This window comes from Bos indicus, chromosome 29, assembly GCF_029378745.1.
Source record: "Bos indicus isolate NIAB-ARS_2022 breed Sahiwal x Tharparkar chromosome 29, NIAB-ARS_B.indTharparkar_mat_pri_1.0, whole genome shotgun sequence".
Classification (NCBI taxonomy): domain Eukaryota; kingdom Metazoa; phylum Chordata; class Mammalia; order Artiodactyla; family Bovidae; genus Bos; species Bos indicus.
This window is the reverse complement of record NC_091788.1, coordinates 6,774,787-6,798,818: the sequence shown is the minus strand read 5'-3', so window position 1 is coordinate 6,798,818 and position 24,032 is coordinate 6,774,787. Positions and strand designations below refer to the sequence as shown.

The 24,032-nt window shown below is 38.9% G+C and overlaps 1 protein-coding gene across 2 annotated transcripts in view; it reads right to left on the bottom strand.

The window, feature by feature from the left end:
• The window catches only part of GRM5 (glutamate metabotropic receptor 5), a 790,030-nt gene that overhangs the window by 709,329 nt on the left and 56,669 nt on the right, over positions 1 to 24,032 (bottom strand). For both annotated transcript variants that reach the window (XM_070783148.1, XM_070783144.1), the window contains one exon: positions 3,377 to 3,454. The gene's annotated coding sequence lies outside the window, so the exon portion shown is untranslated. The remainder of the gene's footprint in view (positions 1 to 3,376; positions 3,455 to 24,032) is intronic.

Here is a 24,032-nt window from a genome sequence, read left to right as displayed (position 1 = left end):
GAAAAACATCTATTTCTGCTTTATTGACTATGCCAAAATCTTTGACTGTGTGGATCACAATAAACTGGAAAATTCTGAAAGAGATGGGAATACCAGACCACCTGACCTGCCTCTTGAGAAACCTATATGCAGGTCAGGAAGCAACAGTTAGAACGGACATGGAACAACAGACTGGTTCCAAATAGGAAAAGGAGTCCGTCAAGGCTGTATATTGTCACCCTACTTATGTAACTTCTATGCAGAGTACATCATGAGAAATGCTGGGCTGGAAGAAGCACAAGCTGGAATCAAGATTGCTGGGAGAAATATCAATAACTTCAGATATGCAGATGACACCACCCTTATGCCAGAACGTGAAGAGGAACTAAAGAGCCTCTTGATGAAAGTGAAAGAGGAGAGTGAAAAAGTTGGCTTAAAGCTCAACATTCAGGAAATGAAGATCATGGCATCCGGTCCCATCACTTCATGGCAAATAGATGGGGAAACAGTGGAAACAGTGTCAGACTTTATTTTTTTGGGCTCCAAAATCACTGCAGATGGTGACTGCAGCCATGAAATTAAAAGACGCTTACTCCTTGGAAGGAAAGTTATGACCAACCTAGATAGCATATTCAAAAGCAAAGATATTACCTTGCCAACAAAGGTCCATCTAGTCAAGGCTATGGTTTTCCAGAGGTCTTGTATGGATGTAAGAGTTGGACTGTGAAGAAAGCTGAGTGCCAAAGAATTGATGGTTTTGAACTGTGGTGCTGGAGAAGACTCTTGTGAGTCCCTTGGACTGCAGAGATCCAACCAGTCCATCCTAAAGGATATCAGTGCTGAGTGTTCATTGGAAGGACTGATGCTGAGATTGAAACTCCGATACTTTGGCCACCTCATGCAAAGTGTTGACTCATTGGAAAAGACTCTGATGCAGGAGGGATTGGGGGCAGGAGGAGAAGGGAACGACAGAGGATGAGATGGCTGGAAGGCGTCACCAACTCGATGCACATGGATTTGGGTGAACTCTGGGAGTGGTGGTGGACATGGAGGCCTGGCATGCTGCAATTCATGGGGTTGCAAAGAGTTGGACATGACTGAGCAACTGAACTGAACTGACTGATGTGTGTGTAAAGGAAATCAACCCTGAGTAATCATTGGAAATACCAACGCTGAAGCTGAAGCTTCAATACTTTGGCAGCCTGATGTGAAGAGCTATCTCATTGGGAAAGACCCTGCTGCTGGTAAAGATTTAGAGCAGGAGAAGAAGGGAATGAGAGGATGAGATGGTTGGATGGCATCACTGACTCAATGCACATGAGTTTGAGCAAAGTCTGAGAGATAATGAAGGACAGGAGCCCTGGTGTGCACGGTCCATGGGGTCACAGAGAGCAGGACACTACTTAGTGACTAAACAACAACAATGTATGTATATGATAATTTCTTTTCAGGTATTACATATTACATAATTATATACCTTTAGTATAAATTTACTTATATAATGTTTTATAGTGTTAAATGTGCAACAAAAATTCAGGAAATTATCACAACATGGCTATACAAAATTGACTCATTAATCAAAGTTAGAAAGTTAGAACATATGAAGAGGCCAAAGCAAGACAAACATATGAATTTAGACAGGATTGTCAGATGAAGGTATTCTGAAAAGGTGACCTTTCAACAGAGAACAGAATGAAAAAATTGAGTAAGTTGAGTAGCTATCTAGGACACAAGCATTTCAGAGAGAGGGAACAAGAGCCTGTCTTCAGTCCACCTTTTATCCAAGTTTCAAGTAATAGAGGAATGATGGAAATAATAAACACAGAGGCAGTCTAAATGAAAATCAAAGAACACATTTATTAACAAGGAAGTTCAGTCAGTTCAGTTCAGTTGCTCAGTTGCGTCCAACTCTTATGACCCCATAGACTGCAGCATGCCAGGCTTCCTTGTCTGTCACCAATTCCTGGAGCTTGCTCAAACTCATGTCCATTGAGTCGGTGATGCCATCCAACCAAATCATCCTCCGTTATCCCCTTTTCCTCCTGCCTTCAATCTTTCCCAATATCAGGGTCTTTTCCAAAGAGTCAGTTCCTCGCATCAGGTAGCCAAAGTATTGCAGTTTCAGCTTCAGCATCAGTCCTTCCAATGAATATTCAGGACTTACTTCCTTTAGGATTGACTGGTTGGATCTCCTTGCAGTCCAAGGGACTCTCAAGTCTTCTCCAACACCACAGTTCAAAAGCATCAATTCTTTGGTGCTCAGCCTTCTTCACAGTCCAACTTTCACATCCATACGTGACCACAGGAAAAACCATAGTCTTGACTAGATGGACCTTTGTTGGCAAAGTAATGTCTGCTTTTGAATATGCTATCTAGGTTGGTCATAACTTTCCTTCCAAGGAGTATGCGTCTTTTAATTTCATGGCTGCAGTCACCATCTGCAGTGATTTTGGAGCCCCAAAAAATAAAGTCTGACACTGTTTCTACTGTTTCCCCATCTATTTGCCATGGAGTGATGGGACCAGATGCCATGATCTTCGTTTTCTGAATGTTAAGCTTTAAGCCAACTTTTTCACTCTCCTCTTTCACTTTCATCAAGAGGCTCTTTAGTTCTTCTACACTTTCTGCCATAAGGGCGGTGTCATCTGCATATCTGAGGTTATTGATATTTCTTCCAGCAATCTTGATTCCCAGCAGAGATGTTAATGTTCAATTATTTTCAAATGTAGGATTTCTGGAATACTGGGTCAGAGTGTATGGATTTAAATTGGTATTATAATGGGCCAGCTCACTACCTCCTGGAAACTAAACCTTGGGGCACAGTGATGGGAATCAGATTTGTAGCACAAGCTTTATCCAATTTGTGTGGCATTTGCTCTTGTATCAAATTGCCTGCAAAAACAAAAAGTGAAAGAATGGCTGGCCAAATTCTACAGGACAAATATAAAAATCAGGAGATGGATCTGTCCTTGTCTGATGGTGTGCTTATTGAGTGGAAACAGTTTGTGTTTAAGAAGAAAAGAGAATACAAGTGCCCACCAAATAACAGACCATTGCTTACACGAGAAGTGAATTTGAATGCAGAGCACCAACTTATAGAGGAGAATATAGCTTACTGAAGGAAAAATCTCACCAGTCCAATTACTTTTTCTTATTGATATAGGTAAGAATGAGTTGAAGGAAAGGGGGTGGGGTTATAAGACAGAAATTTTCCTACAGCACTTCTCCAGTGAGGCTAAAGTAGAATATCATAGAAAGAAAGAAGGTTTCCCTTCACATTCTTCAGATTTTGCTTTTTTATCCAGATAGTCAATAGTGATATCTGTGGTCAGCCAGTAGTATTTGTGAGACACCAAGAAGAAAGACCAATGATAAATCATGCTTGGTCTACACTCACCTTCCTCATGTTGCTCCCTAATCTCTGCTCTTCTGGAACAAGTTTCCTGTGGTTCAGTGTTTATATATTCAGATGAATCTAAAATGGATTTAAAAAATGTATATTAATTACATTTTATTCCAATCTAATTTCGATCTTAAGTTTTCCTTGTCATGTAGTCAAGTGGGTCTCACAGGACATGTTGGACAGTGAGTGCTGTGAGCCAGCATACTTGAAATAATATACAGTTTTTGCCATATAAAAAATTCATGTTTAAAGATTATTAATTCTCTCCTCTTAGTAAGAAAACTTAAGTCCAAAAAATGAAATCACCCACGCTTTCTGGCTTAAAGAAATTCAAATTAGAAATTTCTAACAACCTGATATCTTAATACATTCAGTCTCAATTCAAAGAATTTCTCTCAAATAATATCTTGGTTCCTCAGCATAGCTGTAACTCCTCCAACGTCTTTGGAATTATATTAATCCTACTCTAAGTCTCTTGTAAGTTCCACTTTTCTAAAGACTTGAGAAAAGGCAATAGGACTCAAAGAATATCACATAATCAGCTCTACAACTAGACATGCATTTTCTCTCTAAAACATTGCAAAAACAATATAGTACTTCAAAAAAATATGCTGAGCAAAATTTTGCTTCTTGCAACTATGACTAAGAACAGTTTAGACTGTCATTACAAAAAAAAAATAACAAAGATATATAAATGATATTCGGGGAGCTGCAAATTTGAAAGGAAAATCATTTGAGGAATCTTAAATGCTCTTGTACTCTTTCAAAACTTAAAAATGTTGCAATAGTGTCATATTTAGACACCAGACATCTTATTGAATCAACCCTATGATGTCTTCCTGCATCAATATCCAAATGTGTTCCAGTATCAGTATCTTAGTTTTGCTAGTCTTATCTAAGGCAGGTCTTATTTAAATGGAACATGGTTTCCTTTATAATAGTTACCTTCTGAAAACCCAACTTTTCTTATTTATTATGCAATTTCAAAGAATCGGGATCAATTTAGCCACAATAGAGCAACTGCCACCCTCTTTCCCAGCACTCCCTATGACCAATACACCAACATGCTGGAGATGAGTGGGGTTGGGGGGTTCTCCACAAGTTCTATCAGGAAAATTGAAACAAGACTCAAGAAAAGCAGACCAAATGAAAACCTTTTAATCAGTCAAGCAATGTCTCTGATAGTTCCAGAGAACAAATCTCTCAAAAGTATACTAAAGAAAGTGGCTTAGTAATTGGGTCTTTTTATAATCTACCCATATTAATAGCCTGGAACACCCACCTATGTTATGGGCTTCCCAGGTGGCTCAATGGTAAAGAATCCACCTGCCAATGCAGGAGATGCAAAAGATGCTGATTTGATCTCTTGGTTGGGAAGATCTCCTGGAGAAGGAAATGGCAACCCACTCCAGTGTTCTTGCCTGAAGAATTCCATGGACAGATGAACGTGGCCGGCTACTGTCCAGGGAGGTTGCAGAGTCAGACATGACTGCGCAGGTACATACACATACAAGTGCATGCACACACACACAAACGCACACATACACAAAACTAAGGCATGGAGTTCACTTTATTAGCTTCAAAAAATTCAGGCCTCTCACAATTAAGAGTCAAGGAAAAGAGGGAGGAAGACATAAAGACAGAGAATACACAAAAACAGGCAAGGAGAAGGAGGAGGCAATGAGAATCACACACACACACAAAGATGAAGACAGACAGAGACAAGGAGAGACGAAGGCTACTCCTTTAGAAGGCAGTTTTAAGACTCTGACCCTAGATTGTTACCACATGGAGGAAACTTCTTCCACTGACCTTCCTTCTCGTCTGTGAGACAGGCAGTGCAAGGGAAAGCAAAGGGTCTTTCCTAAGGGTCTTTCCTAATATGTAGACAAAGGACTCCTAACAGCTAGCAGAACAGTGTTGCTCATTACACGCCAGGGTCTCACATAGTAGGTTAACTACTCTTTCTCTTCTGAGTGGGACAAGTAGGGCCATTCACAGATGATGGAAGCTGCCATCTCAGCATGATGTCAGAGGACACGTGATCTACGGGAGTGCCCTCCTCTAACAGCCCAGACTGGAATGAAGGGAAGGAAAAAAGATATGTCCTACTTTGGGGGAACTTCTGACCTAAACCGCCTGCCCACTTGTGCCATGAATGATAATAAGTGCTTGTTTGAGTTGTCTCACAACAGCAAGTTGCAATAAGAAACGCTGTGCTGCCGTGGATAACTAACGTGGAGAATTTAGGAGGGGCCGCAAGCAAGGAGGGGCCACTAGCCCATACGTCCTGCCAACCTCTCAGAAATGGTCATGCTGGAATCCATCTTGGCTGGGAGATGCACATACCACTAGGAAGGACTCTGAGTCAGACCAGAAATGGGGACAAGGAAGATGGAGACACAGACAACCTGTAAAACTAACCTCATTGCCATAAAACCCGACTGTGAGTCACATGGCAAGGACGTTCTCCTGGGTTCCCTCAGGCTGCTGCACTCTGCTACAGTGCCCCTTCCCAATAAAGTCCTTTGCTTTGTCAGTACATGTGTCTCCTCAGAAAATTTCTTTTCTGAGTGTTAGACAAGTGCTCACTCTTGGGCCCTGAAATGGGTCCGCCTTCTGGCAACACGGCAATATCCACCATGTATTATAATTCCATGTGGATCGCTGCCATGAGTGGTATGAGTCTGAAGGCATGAGCAGAAAGAAGTGACTGGTCCACATCAGTGTTGCAGATTTTTTTTTTTTTTTTGCAGAGGAGATGCAATCTGACATTTGACATTTCAAAGATGCTTTGAAAGTTACACAAGATTTTTATTAGACTGTCAAGTTGAAAAAGGCATTCCAAGTCACAGGAGCAAAAGCTTAGAGATGTAGAGTATATGTCATTTGCCAAATAGTAAAAATTTAGTCAGAAAAGGCTCAAGTTACTGGAATTGGCTCAGTGGTAAATAATCCATCTGCCAGTGCAGGAGCTGTGGGAGACATAGGTTCAATACATGGGTCAGGAAGATCCTTTGGAATAGGAAAGGGCAACCCACTCCAGTATTCTTGCCTGGAAAATCCCACAGACAGAAGGGACTAGGTGGCTACAGTCCATGGAGTTGCAAAGAGTCAGACATGACTTAGCGAATGAGCATGTGCACACTGGAAATGACAGAGAAATGGAGAGAGAAAGAGAGTGTGTGGGTGTATGGGTTTGTATGAATATGTGAGAAAAAGGCAACTTATTCACATATTATGGTACTTTTTTAAAATGCCACACTAAGGATCTACATTTTTATCTTTAGCAAATGGAAACCAATAAAGTATCTTTAAGTAGCAGAATGACACAATCTGATTAGTGATTTAGGAAAAAAAAAAATCTCTGGTAGATATTTGGAAGTTAAGGATGGATGGCTAAAGATGATGTGATCACAGCATAACTGTGATCAGGCCCAGGTAATCCCATTGGTATTGTTGTTGTAATATTCCCCATTGGCTGTAAACTTTTGTGATCTTTTCATAGGGCAAAACCTCTCTGAGAAATTTGAGCCTCTATAGCTTTTGGAAATGCTCTGAAGGATTCAGAAATCTAGATATGGTGCTAGCAGGGATCACTGATTTACATAATGGATCAAAACAAAGACAACAAGAACGATAAGGACCAATGCTAACAAGACTCAGAGATTTGCAGTGAGAATAACTCCCAACTGATGGATTTAACCTCCCCTATTCTTTGGGCCTAATGACCAACTAGCTATATGATAGCTCTAAACTTGGGATAATACCATCTCCCTGAGAGTGACTGTCAATTTATTGGGATATTTTAAGTTACCAAAATCACTAGGGCATGCTGCTGATTGTTAGTGAACATGTTAATGCAAGCTCATGTGCCCTATGCACAGTGAGGCCAAACAATCTGAAACACAGGAGGCTGGAGCAGAGAAAGGATCATGCAAGTTGATGAGGTGGCACAGGTCTCTAAAATCCTCAAGTTCCCTGAAGGGTTTCAGCAAAGCATTTTCAAATGCCAGATAGGGAGAGGGTATCAGAGGGTATGTGATCAGATCATGCAGTTGTTGTTCAGTCTCTAAGTTCTGTCCAACTCTTTGTGACCCCATGAACTGCCGCACGCCAGGCTTCCTTGTCCTTCACTATCTCCCGAAGTTTGCTCAAACTCATGTCCATCCAAACACGGTGATGCCATCCAAACATCTCATCCTCTGTCATCCCCTTCTCCTCCTGCTCTCAGTCTTCTCCAGCATCAAGGTCTTTTCCAATGAGTCGGTTCTTCATATCAGGTGGCCAAAGTATTGGAGCTTCAGCTTCAACATCAGTCCTTTCAATGAATATTCAGGGTTGATTTCCTTATGGATGGACTGATTTGACCTCCTTGCAGTCCATGAGACTCTCAAGAGTCATCTCCAACACCACAATTCTAAAACATCAATTCTTCACCCCTCAGCCTTCTTTAGGGCCAACTTTCTCAACCATACATTACTAATGGAAAAACCATAGCTTTGACTATATGGGTCTTTGTCCTTATAGAACATGTACAGTTCTCTGACTGATGATGAGGTAACAGAGTAGTGTCATAGGGGTTAACTTTATCAGTCCTTAGGCTCCAAGAGGCCTGGGGCTATGTGTTCAGGGTCATCAAGTAGTTAACACTTCCATTTGGTGGGGAGGGGGGTCTTCATATCTGCCAAACAATTCAGGAAATGTGGATTGAATCCTATTATCTACATACTTCAAAGAGGAGCTAAAGCAGAGGATATGGGGGGAAACAGGGATCAGGGAGGCAAAATTGCCTGAAATATGTGGGACAGGCCTTTAATAATAACTGCCATTATAACACAAGATTTCTGGAGCAGTCCTCTTACCCACCACCAATCAATCTGAAGAAAATTACCAACTCTGAAGTCCTCATCCCAAATTTTGCCTCTAAAAACTTCTCTCCCCAAACTATTGGGAGTTTGAGCCACCCATTCTCTTTGCTTGGCCTTTTAATAAACCTTTCTTTGCTCTAAATTCCAACATTTGATTTGTTTGGCCTCATTGGGCATTGGACAAAAGAACTTGCATTTGGTAACATTACTACTGGTGGAAGAATCACTTTAACTCACAAAGGATACTGTTGATTCTCAACCTTGTCTGTGATTAGAATCAACTGGGAGTCTTAAAATACCTGTGTGTGTGTGTGTGTGTGTGTGTGTGTGTACGCACATGAGCACATGCACACTCCCCACCTCTGAAGATTCTGTTGAGGCTTATGTATCAACAGTAAGAAAACAAACAAATTTCCTAGGTAATTTTAATATCCAGCCAGATGGATATCCATTTTTTAAAATGATTACTGCTTCTTATTTAACGAGTAACCCACTTATAATATCATGACAAATACCAATGGGATTTACTCATTTTTTTGCATGTGTTTATTTATTTAGAAGCTGTCTGAGTTTGAATAAGTATAACTAATCAGCATGTTAGACAAAAAAAATTTGAAATCTGTATTATAATCATGAGGCAGGAAGTAGGTGGGCCCCTCAGTAAAGCAACTGGAGATTAATTCCCTACAGTCCAAAATCTAAGACAAGAATAGCAGGACAATTAAGAGAGAAGCCTGGGCCCTGTGCAGACCACATATTTCTTGTTCTCGAAGTCAGGAGACCTCCCTGACCACACATGTGCAGAAAAGGCTCCTTGGAGGTCAAAGAGGAAGTTATGTCAATGGATTTTCTCTACCCATATGCCTTTTTGGTACAATCCTTCTTGGCTAAGAGATGTGTGTGCACACATGGGCCATCCTGAGGTACACTAAATGTGGACTGTGAACCAGGCAAATCAAAATGACTTGCCAAAGGAAACCTGGAACAAATAACCCGCAAAAGTAATTCAAACTGCCATGAGGGCATGACTCAGTGACTCTCTCTCTCCTGAATCTGCCCAAGTGTCTATCCACACACACTGTACTTTTTTCCTCTTAATAAATACTTTACTTGTGTGCTACCTTCTGTCTTTGTGGGAATTCTTTTCTGCAAAGCCAAAGAGCCAGGGCCCTTGACACTGACCACTGGTTTAGTGTCTGGGATCTGGTGTTCTCACTGCCGAGGTCCAATCTCAGTCTCTGGCTGGGAACCCAATTCCCACTCCAACTGATTTTAGGCTGAGACCACCCAAGACCAATTATATTTTCTGATCTATTTTCAGATCTCAGAGCAACCTCAGGCTTGTATCTGTCAATTTTCATTTTTTTCCACTGGAGAAATGAAAAAATAAGCAGGCACTGATTTATCACATTATGATAATAATTGAAAGAGAAATAAACCTTACATTTGTTTGCTGGAGCATACTTTGAAGAGCCACTGCCAAGACTCTACAAGTAAAAGAAAGACAGGCTTAGGCAAATTTTTAGAGAGAATACTCTAGCAAAGTATCGGTTAGAGAAACAGATGTGGGATCAGAAAGTAAAGGTGTGGAGAAGAGTTGGGTGATGGTTTCACATGTCCAGACAAGAAATGGTGACTTTTTAAAGAGGAAGCAGTGTACTCAGGATGAAGGAAATGAGTCAAGGAGTAGTATTTTTGAGGTAGCATCTTGATTAGATGTGTAAGGGAGGAAAAGTAGCCTTCCCTTCTAGTTCTTGAATAAGACCATTTCTTCCCCCATTCCCCTTAAAAAAGATTAACAGAAAAAAAAAAAAGAGCAGCGGTTTAATAACACGAATACCTCCTGTATGCATGAGAGATACCCAGGAAAACTGAGTAACTGAAATGGCCCAGTTCAGTTCTGTTCAGGTCAGTCACTCAGTTGTCTCTGACTCTGTGACTCCATGGACTGCAGCACGCCAGGCTTCCCTGTCCATCACCAAGTCCTGGAGTTTACTCGAACTCATGTCTGTTGAGTCGGTGATGCCATCCAGCCACCTCATCCTCTGTCATCCCCTTCTCCTCCTGCCTTCAATCTTCCCCAGCATCAGGGTCTTTTCCAACGAGTCCATTCTTTGCGTCAGGTGGCCAAATTCTCTCCCATCAGGAAGTTTCCATAAGCTATTATCCTTCTCCATCAGAAGGCAGACAGACTGAAAACCACAGTCACAGAAAACTAACCAATCTGATCACATGGACCACAGTCTTGTTTAACTCAATGAAACTATAAGCCATGCCATGTAGGGCCACCTAAGACATATGGGTCATGGTGGAGAGTTCTGATAAAATGTGGTCCACTGCAGAAGGGAATGGCAAACCACTTCAGTATTCTTGCCTTGAGAACTCCATGAACAGTATGAAATGGCCCAAGTCACCACCTAAACACAATCTCCAGTTAAATACAAAAAAAAGATTTTGAGGGGTCGGGAAGAGTGAGTTAGGGAGGGCTGTCAGGAAAATCCAGTTAACAAGGGTATGGTTGCTAATGTAGGTTTAATTCCTTCCCTTCGCCATCACCATCGATAAGAGTTTCTGGATAATTTGTCACCCTCCTCTCTCCAGAGACAGTCATCCTTAAGATGGAGATTTCCCTTATAATATGTGTCTTTTACAAAAGGATAACTTCTACTTGGTTTTCAGAGCTTTTCTGTGTCTGCTATTTCAAAAAAAACAACAACCAGCTTAAGACGATCTTTATGCACAGAGTCATATTTTGGGGGTGGCAAGTTCTGCTCCCCTTCATGGCTTATTGGTCTAAATGGAAAGACAAAAAAAAATTCTACAAATAGCTCCTAGATTTTTCTGCTTAGGAAATTAAAATACAAGAGAAACAATTTAGGAGTTATAGATTTGGAAATACTTTTTAAAGAATATTTAAAACTATTCAAGTTTAGATATTCTCCCAGGGAAAGCAAATAAGTATATTAAAAGAAGAGGTTGAGAATAGAACCTTGAGAAATCTATTCATAAGTGACAATAATAGGAAAAAAGCAAGTGAAGGAGCAGGTGGAATAATCAGGGAAGGAAGAAATTATGGACAACCAAAGTGGGGAGATTTTCAGTAGAGAGGAGGAAGATAACAGAATCAGTGTGCAGAGAGACATCAAAGACTAAGAACTAAGCGCAACTAATCACTACAGCTCTAGGGATCTGCCACTGACCTGTTAAAGAGGTATTTAGTATCTTGAAGGAAACTCGTCAGATTAGAAGATGAAGGGAAGTGGGCAGTGAAATGAAGGCAGGGTAAAGCCATCCCGAGAGAGTCAAGAGAAAGTTTTTCTTTGAAACTCATCAAGCTTCTCTTCTTCTACAACTGAAGGAAGAAAGATTTGATGAGTTCAGGGCAGAAATCAAAGACTGTCACAGCATACAATACGGGCATGCGGGCAGGACTTGAGAAGAGGTACAAAAGAGCAAAAATGCATGGTGCAAGAGAAACGAAAGGATGGGAGGGGACTTCCTTGGTCCAGTGGTTAAGAATCTGCCTTGCAATGTGGGGGATGCAGGTCTGATCCATAGTCAAGGAACTAAGATCCTTCATGTCCTACATGTTGTGGAGCAACTAAGCTCTCATGCCATAACTACTGAGCCCACAACTAGAGAGTCTCTGCACCACAGCAAAGATCCCACATGACACAACAATCTTGCATGCCGCAACCAAGACCCAATGCAACCAAATAAACATTGAAAAAAGAAACAAAGAAGAAATAAAATAATGGAAAGAAGGGTACAAGCGCTTCTTCCTTTGAAAAAGGGAGACATTTTCTAGCTAAGGTAAAAGATCAGGTCCTCTGCCAGGAAGTGTGTACGTGTGTGTGTGTGTGTGTGTGTGTGTTTAAAGTTTGGAGTATTTGTAGAAAAGATGAAAAGGTGCACTCAAGGTCCAGTTGAAGTTATATAAATTTAATTCATATTTGACTAGACAGTCACAGAACTGTGATTTTTTCCCCTAGTGATGTCACTCTGGGAATCTAGGAGAAAACATTATTAATGAAACTTACTGGATTTTGAGTAGAAAAAGATAGGGAGGAAGTACTTAGGAGATTAATAAGAATGCTTTCTCTATGTATTAAAAGATATGAAAAAAATCACAACATTAGTGCTTTCAGCACTCCACTTTCTTCATGATCACAAATTAGATGGCAAGAAATAATCATAAGCATTTGATTGGAATTGGATCATTAGTTCAGTAACCATTCTAAAATTGGTGTTACTGTGAAAGTTCTTATCTCAGGGGAAAAATAATCCCTGTCATCAACTTGCTATAGAAGTGATTTTGACACCTCCTCAAATACAGTAAGTATTCAAGGTGATTTATTATCTGTCATAACAGATTCAGGCTCAAACTCTGGATACACCTTACTCAATGTCAATCTGATTTGTAGAAGATAAGTCGGGCTTTTGAGGCTTCATGGTCAGGGAGGGAGAAAATCAGGAAGTGGGGAGTTAACTATAAATATTGCAAAATTTATTTCTCATTGCTCCAGTGCCTACTACTGTAGCATGCTTTAATAGAAGTTCAGAAAGTAGTGTGACTAAGAGCATCACAGTAAATGAGGGAAAAAAAAAAAACAAAACCCATACACAGGGTCCTCTCTGACAGATTTGGGGCACATCAGTCTTTAAACTCTCGGAGATTTCATTATGAAATCTTCAGAAGCTTCCATTCCAATGCTTACTTCTTTCACCTGATGAGGCTTTACTAAAAATAAGATGAAGAATTAGTTGATTTCATAAGAATATTGATGCCTATAGTGACCCTAGAGTGGTTACAGAAATAATCACCTGTTTCTTCCACTAACTAGGAACTAAGAGTGTTCTGTTACAAGTATCCACTCCATCCATTCCCTTTTTGAGTAGATACAGCCCTTTTGAGGGTAAAGGGACATTCTAAAATGGGAAAATACTCTAGAAAGAAATGAACGTCATTTGCCTGGCAGATCTTAGGGATTTTTCCTGATATGTGGCCTTGCTTAATTAGGCTAAGCCTAATTGAGAAAGAGGGGATTTTACAAGGGTTTCCCTGGTGGCTCAGATGGTAAAGAATCTGTCTGCAATCCAGGAGATTCAGGTACAAAGATTTTGTATGTTAAAATAGCTAAAGAATACCACCAGAATCCCCCTCTCCAATTCTTTCATCGTCTCATTATTATGGAAATCCATGTAATGCAAAGGATTAAGTGCAAAGATTTGCAATCTTAACTTTTCCAATGGCCTCCCCTCATCTTTCCAAGACTTACTCCAGCTCAGTTCAATTCAGTCACTCAGTTATGTTTGACTGTTTGCAACCCCATGGATTGCAGCACACCAGGCCTCCCTGTCCATTACCAATGCCCGGAGTTTACTCAAACTCATGTCCATTGAGTCGGTGATGCCACCCAACCATCTCATCCTCTGTCGTCCCCTTCTCCTCCAGCCTTCAATCTTTCCTAGCATCAGGGTCTTTTCAAATGAGTCAGTTCTTCACATCAGGCGGCCAAAGTATTGAAGTTTCAGCTTCAACATCAGTCCTTACAATGAACACTCAGGACTGATCTCGTGTTTCTTTAATATTCTTTAAAATGTATTCGGAAAACATGGAGAAAACACAAAAAGTGAAAATCTATTATGATCGCAACATGTAAATTTTAGTTCTATAGAGACATTAAGAATTTCCAATACTTTATAGCCAGCAGCAATTGCAATTAACAAGCCAAAGTGTTAGTAAGAACATAGGGAGAATGTTAACACTGATTCAAATTTAGAAATGTTATATTCCAAATACTAGCTATATTAGAGTGCAGTCCCCTAATTACTAATAAAACTAATAAATTGTAAGCACTTGAGCTTATATCACCTTTTCTCAGATTTCAGCCACTTTATCTGAAAAATGAAAAAATATTCCTCCACAGGGTTATTTTTAAAATCTTATGAAATAATGCTTATGAGAGAAATATTTAAAGTGTACATGTATGATAAAAGCAAGATATTTATATTAATATTGTTTAGATGAACAGTGATAGCTTAGAATGAATAAGATCCCATATTCTCAGCCAGAATTTAGCCTAGAACTTATTATTCTTATTCTATAACATTTAACCCATGAACTCTACTATCATATTTATATAACAGGGATGCAAAAATTCCTAAAAAAAAAGTATATCAAAACAGTAACCTATAAATAGTAAAATACATTAAGTGGAACTTATCCCAGGAATATGAGGTTTAATCAGTACAGCAAGTGAAGGAGGTAAAAACACAGATTGGAAAGGAAGGCATAAAAGCTGTTGCTTTTTCCACAAATGATATGATTGAATATACAGAAAATCTCAAAGAGGTACCAAGATATTTGTTGAATATTTACATAGTAGCAATGACTATTTGAAAAAAAATGAAATTAGATAAATAGTACCAGTTACAATTGTAAAAATGCATAAAATTCTCATGGATAAATCCAACAGAATATGTGCATACAAAAAAAATTTGTATGCCCCAAACTGCAAAATATTGATGAGCTTAATCAAATCTGGCTTCATATTAGAATCTTCTGGGGATGTTAAAACTTTAATCTTAACTTCAAAATTAAAGTTTCCTGACTTCTGCCTGGTTCTCTTGAATGAAAATCTTTAACAATGGAGCCTGGGAATCCTCATTTTGCCAGAGTTTGCAGGTGATTCTCCTGCAGTCAGGTCTGTATTCAGATACTGCATTCAGGTACATTTCTGAACTAAAGTGATGTTATTTTTTCTACTAGGTTGAAAGAGGCCTTTACTTCCTCTTTCTTCTCATGAAGTACCTCTTCAATATGCTTCTTATTCGCCAAAGCATCTAGCAGATATCTTTATCCAATAAATATTGATTTGAATAGAATGTTTTCACAGTAAACACCAGTGAAAGGGTAGGAACTAAGAAGGTATTTGGAAGATCTTGGTTTTCAATAGTGCTATATGTTTTATCATGCTAAAATTATACTCTGGACTGAATCCGAGTCTCACAAACTTGTTGGGAGTGGCAATGTGAAAGCTACTGTGCATGGAATCAGATTGTTACCAAACCAGCCTCTGGTGGTGAGCAGAGAGGTGTCTGGAAAGAGGTAAAAGACTGTGTGCATAGCAGTCTCACCGAGTTAATCATCATTAATGGTTTGAGGGAAGAATAAACAGGAGTGGGAGAAAAGTCTCACAGTGGAAAGGGCTCTGAAGGGGCCTCGTAAGAAAACACACATGGGAAATCTGCTTTTGATTTATAGATACGATAGACAATTTTCAAAGGCTTCATATCTTGAATTCTTTCAAGTTTCTCACAATAGGTAGGGATGAAGGATTTAAAGAGCATTAAAAAAGGGTCAAGAAAACTTGACCGTATTCCTTGTTCTGCTCCTATCTGACTGTAATTTTGACTACTTTATTACATCTCTTTTCCCCTTATTTTCCTGCTCTAGAGAATGAATGGAATTATTAACACATCATCTTTAAGTTCCTCTATTTTCCCCACAAAAAAAGACCTATGCTTCAAAAAATTGGTACTTGAAACTGAGATTCAGGTGAATAAGAAATGTGTCACTAAGCTTTAGAAAATGGACACCAAAATCTTAAGAAATTCTTTTAACTTCAATAAGTATAAACGTTTCTGAGAGGGGGAGAGAGAGAGAGAGAGAGAGAGAGAGAGAGAAATAGAGAGAATACACAGAAAGACAAAGAGCACAGAAGGGGTGAAGGGAGAAAGGGAAAGAGAGGACAGAGCCCCAGAGAGAAAGACACCAAGTGAGACAAAACTGAACTCTGGATCGTGTGCCAAAAACGATCTAGTGTAATACTGATGGCATCATAGTTGCGATTATCTGTACTGTGGCACCAAGAAAGACATAGTATAAGGTAAACTTTGAAAAGCTTGAAAATTGAAGCAGACAATTAACAAGAAGGAGGAATTTGTTGTTGTTCATATTGCACTGACTAATGTATTTATTCTCTTTTCTGTATCTCTTTTAGTTTGCATATTGGGACCTGTACCTTGGGGTCAAAGAGATCCCAAAGAAAGAGGCAGACCACTCCAGACTAGTAGGAATCCTTTAATAAGCAAGGAAACTTACGTAGGAAGCTTGCCTTGGTGAGTCTGAGATGAGTACATTTCCATACCTACCTGACAGCTTCTCATATACATACATAAGTTTATATAGAGGCCTTATTGTGAATAATTAACCACATATACCATCCAGAAGGTCTCAAAAACACAGTGTTCTCTCAGAGCCGTGTCCTTGAAAATGGCTCCTATTGTGGGAACGGTGGGCAGATGTGCATTCCAAGGACAGAGGAGGGGTGAGGACCCTCTGATTGCCTGGGGCTGGCTCAAGGGTCAATCAACGGTCTAGTCCTCTCCATGACCTCCTCCAGCGATCCTCACAGTGGCTCTCCGGATCTGGGGGGCAGGATTGGTGTTCAGCAAGTTCAAACAAAGAGACTTCTTCCTTTCTTCTATTACAGCAAATGTTGCTGTCTTTTAGAGTTGCTTATTTCTTTCCTTTAACCTTTCTTTTTTTCAGTTTTTCCTCATATATCTCTTCAAACTGGTAAATTTCTGGTGATTCTGGTAAATTTCTGGTCATTCTGGTGAATGACAAAATAATCTGAGTCAAACCCAGTTGCATAGCCTTCAATTTTCTCAGAAAGCCTATGATCTTAGAGACTTGGATGAAGATTTTAGACGGAGACAGAGAATATGCCTTGTGGACAATGCAATTCAGGCTAATAGGAATTGGTGATGATTGCAGTCCTAATTTGTTTTAGACCCCTCATGCTCGCTGTCACAGAACACACATATAGAAGCGTGGATGTGGGTTATTCCTTTTTATGACTGGGTAACATTCCACTGTAAATGTGCACTGCATTTTGTTTACCCATTCATTCATTCATTAATAGACACTCGGTATGTTTCCACTTTTTTTGGCTGTTTTGAATAATGCTGCCATAAACATTCATATGCACATTTCTATGTGAACATATGTTTTCATTTCTTTTGCATATAAACCTAGGATTAAAACTGCTGGGTCATATGGTAATTCCATGCTTAGTGAAAACATTATGCAAAGTGGAAGCAGCCAGTAACAAAGACTACATACTATATGATTTCATTCATTTGAAAGTACAAAATAAAGAAATCTATAGGAAGAAAAGTTATGACCAACCTAGATAGCATATTGAAAAGCAGAGACATTACTTTGCCCACAGAGGTCCGTCTAGTTGAGGCTATGGTTTTTCCAGTGGTCATGAATGGATGTGAGAATTGGACTGTGAAGAACGCTGAGCACCGAAGAATTAATGCTTTTGAACTGTGGTGTTGGAGAAGACTCTTGAGAGTCCCTTGGACTGCAAGGAGATCCAACCAGTCCATTCTAAAGGAGATCAGCCCTGGGTGTTCTTTGGAAGGAATGATGCTAAAGCTGAAACTCCAGTACTTTGGCCACCTCATGCAAAGAGTTGACTCATTGGAAAAGACTCTGATGCTGGGAGGGATTGGGGGCAGGAGGAGACGGGGACAACAGAGGATGAGATGGCTGGATGACATCACCGACTCGATGGGCGTGAGTTTGAGTGAACTCCGGGAGATGGTGATGGACAGGGAGGCCTGGAGTGCTGCAATTCATGGGGTTGCAAAGAGTCGGACATGACTGAGCAACTGAACTGAACTGAATTGATAGACAGAAAGTATAGTAATGATGGCAAAAGGCTGAAAGTAGAGGGGAGAATATAAGGGCTAAAGGCTAAAGAGTGTGGGGTTTCTTGCTGAAGTGATGAAAATGTTCTAAGACTGACTGTGCTGATGGCTACACATGTCTTTGAATATATTAAAAATCAATACCAATGTAAACTAGATAGCTAGTGGGAACCTGCTGTATAACATAGGAAGCTCAGCTCAGGGCTCTGTGATGACCTAAAGGGGTTGGATGGGGTTGGGGTGGGAGGAATGCCCAAGAGGGAGGGGAATACATGCATTGATATGATTGATTCACTTCATTGTACAGCAGAAATTAACACAATATTGAAAAGCAATTATATTCCAATTAAAAAAGGAACAGCAATGATAAAAGAAACTAAATACAAACAACAACAACAAAAAAACCCAAAACCAACACATTGTACACTTTAAGTGAATTGCATGGTATATGAATTATATCTCAATAAAGACACTAAAAATTAATTTGAAAAGATATTTGCATCAAACAAAAAAAAATTGTGTGGGAGCCTTTTGTTCTACTCTGAACCCTCTATCGGTGTTTGACCCTGTTTATTTCTTCCAAGAATCCTCCCCGATTGCCTAGGTTGGTGTGTATGATGCTACTCTGTGCTGCCCGTTATCATAGCTCTTTCCACTTGCACTGAATTTCATAGTTTCATAGCTGTCTTCACATTAGATTGTTCTCCTTTTGGGACGTGAAGTAATACCACATTAATAAGTATTTCCCTAGGAAAACCCCATGGATGGAGGAGCCTAGTAGGCTGCAGTCCATGGGGTCGCTAAGAGTTAGACATGACTGAGCGATTTCACTTTCACTTTCATGCATTGGAGAAGGAAATGGCAACCCACTTCAGTGTTCTTGCCTGGAGAATCCCAGGGATGGGGGAGCCTGGTGGGCTTCCGTCTGTGGGGTCGCACAGAGTCGGACATGACTGAAGGGATTTAGCAGCAGCTGCAGCAGCAGGATCAAACACAGAGTTCAGTACATAGTGATAAAAAATAAACAGTTTCTGTGGATGAATACTTCAAATCATTTTTTCTCACTGGAGAGTCAGAGAGTTTTAGTAAAGATGCTAAATGTTTAACTTAGCACGTTTAATATGGAACTGCCTATTCAATTAAATGACGACTTCGACTTCTTTAAAGTGGTACTTGACTAGCAAACTCCATATACAACCTCTTATACTTACATCAAAGTACTTTTAGGGATGTAGACAAAGACAAATATGCATACCATAATTTAATGGAAACTGCCAGCTTAAACCTTAAGAATTTCCACTAATTATAAAACTGATATAACTGGGTAAGATAAACCAATTCACAAACAAATATCATTGTGTCCTATTCCTGAATCATCTCTTGAAGGACAATCCTACACAACTGAAGAAGTTAGGGAGGTAATTTCTGTCTCACTCCTGTCGATTTGAAATTCTTCCATTTAGAACCCCAGGTTTTTGTCAGAGGACAATGAGCAACTACCTCTTGTTAAATGCTATGTCTGATATGTGAGGTTATCATTCTTCTCCCCATGCCCCCAGATATGAAAATACCCATAAAGGTTTAACAATTCTAAGGAAACATTAACAAAATGGTTGGCACTTACCCTGTTACCCAAATATAACTGGGACAATTTGTGGACAGTCTTAGAGACACGGCATACCATCAAAAAGAACTAAACATTGATGTCACACTCTCAAAAAATTATGTATATTTAGTGAAGTATTTTAAAAGAGGCAACAAAAGGAAAACTACATTTCAAGACTTCATAATAATCTTCTTTATCAAAAATTTCCTAAAGACCTTTTAGCAGGTACTCAATGAAATTTCTTCTTTTCCTCTCTATAAAATCTTTACAAAATTCTGATCTTTTCTATGAAGATGAAAAGAATCTTATAAGAATCCAAATAGATAAAATAGGTTATCTGTAAAGAAATAAAAAGGAGGTTGGCCTCATACTTCTCTGTAAAAGCTAATGTCTGAAGTTCATGTATATTCATCTTTATATTCTGATGGAGAAATCTGACATTAGGTGCTTCTGGAGGACAAAATAAAATCTTGTATCAGTTAGTTTAGGGTCACAGTTACTGTCACCTCTTTGCTTTTGTCTCTTTCACATGAAAGCTTTCTTTGAGTATTGTGTGATCTTTGCTCACACTTTAATTTGAATTAAAAAAAAAGCTAATTGGAAAACATGAGCCACTGGGAGGAGGGGCTTGTAGCCTGTAAGATTAATCACAGGGAGTCAAGTAGCTTTTCAGAAAGGTTTCCAGAAACACTGAGTTCTTAGGGCTGGTAATGTTTTTCAAATAATATTTCCAATCTCTTCTCTAGAATAAAAAAAAAATACTGTTCAAAATCTACAAGCCAAGGAGAGGATTGACGTTTGGGGGCTCCTTTTCAAAAACTGGATGGGCTTTTCCCCATTTCCTCTGTTTTTAACACAATACTCCTCCCCCAATTGTGCACTTCCTGCCCTTCTCAGAGAAGAATCTTCTGACTTCTGCTGGCAAGACAGTGGAGTGCAGAAGACACAGTTTCTCAGAATTGGGGTTAAAGATCTTAGAATTCAACTGCATCTTCAAAAGTCTTTCAAATAATCAAGTTGTATCCAGGTTAGCCTCCAAACACACTTCCAGGCCTGCACTGTGCTGTCAATTGCTGAGCCCTTTGAAATTTCTATGTGCTTCCCTGATAGCTCAGCTGGTAAAGAATCTGCCTGCAATGCAGGAGACCTGGATTCAATCCCTGGGTTGGGAAGATTCCCCTGGAGAAGGGAACGGCTACCCACTCCAGTATTCTGGCCTGGTGAATTCCAGGGGCTGTATAGTCCATGGGGTCCCAAAGAGTCAGACAGGGAGGGACTTTCACTTTGGAATTTCTACAGTCCATATTCTGTAGCTTTGTTGATTTCCTTTCTTCTGGCTCAGGTTCAATTTTGTAGGCGTTTGTGTTCATCCTTTACATCTCTCCCTCCTGTGATGTGTCACCATCTCTCCTTTGAGTCATGTCCTTGTGAATTTATTCATTTAAGAATTCCTTTTATCATGTATTTGTGTTTAATGTTAGCAGTAAGTGAAATTAAGTATGCTTAGTCGAACATGACTGACTGACTTCACTTTCACTTTTCACTTTCATGCATTGGAGAAGGAAATGGCAACCCACTCCAGTGTTCTTGCCTGGAGAATCCCAGGGACGGGGGAGCCTGGTGGGCTGCCGTCTGTGGGGTCGCACAGAGTCAGACATGACTGAAGCGACTTAGCAGCAGCAGCAGCAGCAGTAATGAATTTATAGTTTGAAATTATCTTCTAATTACTAAGATAAGTCCTAGTTTGTCATAACATGTTGTTTTCTGATTACTTTGCTAATTTTCTCTGCTAAAATTGAACTTTTTTCAAGATTTCCATAAATTCTAATCCCCTCTTGTCTTCCTGTCTCATATTATCTTGGTTTAGTTTTGAAATAAACTGAACTAGACTCATAAAATAAGTTATAGCATCATTTCCCATTTTTACTATTTTTAATATAGGAGATATGTGTTCCTGGATGTTTTAATTAAACAATTATAAGACCAACTGGAAAAGTTGCATTTCTGAAAATACATAGATATATTATTACTGACTAAATTTATTTAATGGTTTTAGAGTATATTTATATTTTCTATTTCTTATCAAGTTAGTTTTGTTTATTGTATTTTCCCCTAGATGTATACATTCCATTTTGATCATAAACATTTAAACTTAAGAATTTTGATCATAAATGCTTATATAATTCTTATGATTTTGTTTAATTCTCTCTGGACTTATAGTTATGCTTTCTTTACAATTTAATAGAGTTAACTTATGATTTCACTGGAGTTTCTTATTGATCTTAGAAATTGAACTACTAGTTCTCAAGAAAAATATTTTTTTATTGTTTCATTGTCTTAAAAATCACTACTTTAATTGTATTTATTTTGTTCTACTTTCTTTGGTTTATTTTTTTTTTTCCTTTAATTTCTTCAACGGAACACTTAAATCACTAATTCTCAGTGGGACCTGTATTGAAATATATGCAGTTTGAACTACAAATTTCTTTCTAAGAAACATTTTTCCTGCATCCCCCAGGTTTTGTTACATATAACTTGTGTGTTAACTCCTAAATATATGTTAACATCTATTTTAATTTCTTATATAATTTGCACATTTATAATATATGTTTTATAGCTTTGCCTTTTTTGTATCTAATTACTTTATTGTAATATGGTCAGAAAAGTCATCTCTGTAATTTTATTTACTCAGTATTTTTGATATTTAATTTTTGGCCTGGTTGATGGTCAATTATTGAAATGTTTAATATTTTACTAAAATGATGAACTTTGGTATAATAGTTTCTGAAAGATCCCTGCTATGATTTTAAATATTTCAACATCAATGTTCAATTTGGTCAGTGTTCACTCTACAAATTTGGGGAAATATAAAAGTACAGAGAATTTGTGTATTGCTGATGCAAAACTATAAAATATTTTAAATTATACAACAAAAACAATACAATTGAACGTTTATTATACACAGAAGATACTAGTAAATGTAAATTAATAATCCTGAATTCATATGGTAAGAAATTGTTCCTTTTATTGTCAACAATAACTTTCTTTATCCTTAATAAATCTTTTATCTATTTTATCTGATAAAGCTACCACAGATTTTGGTTAATAATTTCCTGGTTTTCTTCTTTTCTCTGTATTTCATCCTTTTGGTAACTTCACTTTTGGGATTTGGGTTTGAGCAATAAACAGGTGTATTCAAATTGAGAAAATTTTTACTTTTCTGGTAAATAAATTGATTCTGGCATCTTTAAGAAATGACTATTTTTCCTTAATAAAGCTTTTAGCTTAAAGTCTGTACTGTTTGTTAATTAATCTTAGAGTTCTACCTCATTTTTATATCACTCAAATTATTTAATGTCCTACTTGGGTGTTGAAACCTTACCTCCTACCATTAAGTCCATATCTATATTATTAACCAAGTATTTCCCTTTCTGAATTCTCTCCATCCATCTTTCCTTCCTCTTCACCTTTCTTTCTTTCTAAGGGAGAGCAAAATGCACTACCTCCAAATATGCCACTTCGGCACATTGACTATTTTGAATTAAAGTTACTTGAGAAATAACAATGCAAGAAGGACATTCTAACCTTCCTTTATCCTTTGAAAGCATGAATTAAATCTCCCATGTGAAGGTATTCTCCCTACACCTTATCACCAGACAGGAAATTCAAGGACAAGAACACTGTACAAAAGAACTTTATTACTTCATTAATTTGTTACTCCAACCCCCAATCCCTTTATTTTGTCAAATCTTCACAAATAATTGATTCTTTGTCTAAAATGCATGAAAGCTGCCTGCTTTGGTCACTTCTCTGAGACTCATATTTTTTACGACCTTCTGTATTTACAACAGTAAACTTGTTTTTCTCCTGTTAATCTGTCTCACATCAGTTATTAGACCAGCCTAAGAAACTAGACTCCTTGGAAAAGACCTTGATGCTGGGAAATATTGAAGGCAGGAGGAAAAGGGGATGACAGAGGATGAGATGGTTGGATGGCATCACTGACTCGATGGACATGAGCTTGAGCAAACTCCAGGAGTTGGTGATGGATAGGGAAGCCTGGAGTGCTGCAGTCCATGGGGTTGCAAAGAGTCAGACACAACTCAGAGACTGAACTGAACTGAACTGAAGAAACTAGAAAAGAAGATGGGAAATGTTTTCCTACCCTACATTTATTTTTTTCCCCCACCCTCCCTCCCTTCCCTCCTTCCTTTTTCCTTCCTCCCTCTTTCCACCTTTTTTCTTTTCTTTTCATTCTTTTTTTGACTTCAACCTTGTAGGGCTTCCCTGGTGGTTCAGACAGTAAAGAATCTGCCTGCAATGCAGGAGACCCAGGTTCAATCCCTGAGTCAAGAATATCCTCTGGAGAAGAGAATGGCAACTTATTCCAGTATTCTTGCCTGGAAATCCTATGGGCAGACTTAGCCTGGCTGGCTAAGTCCAT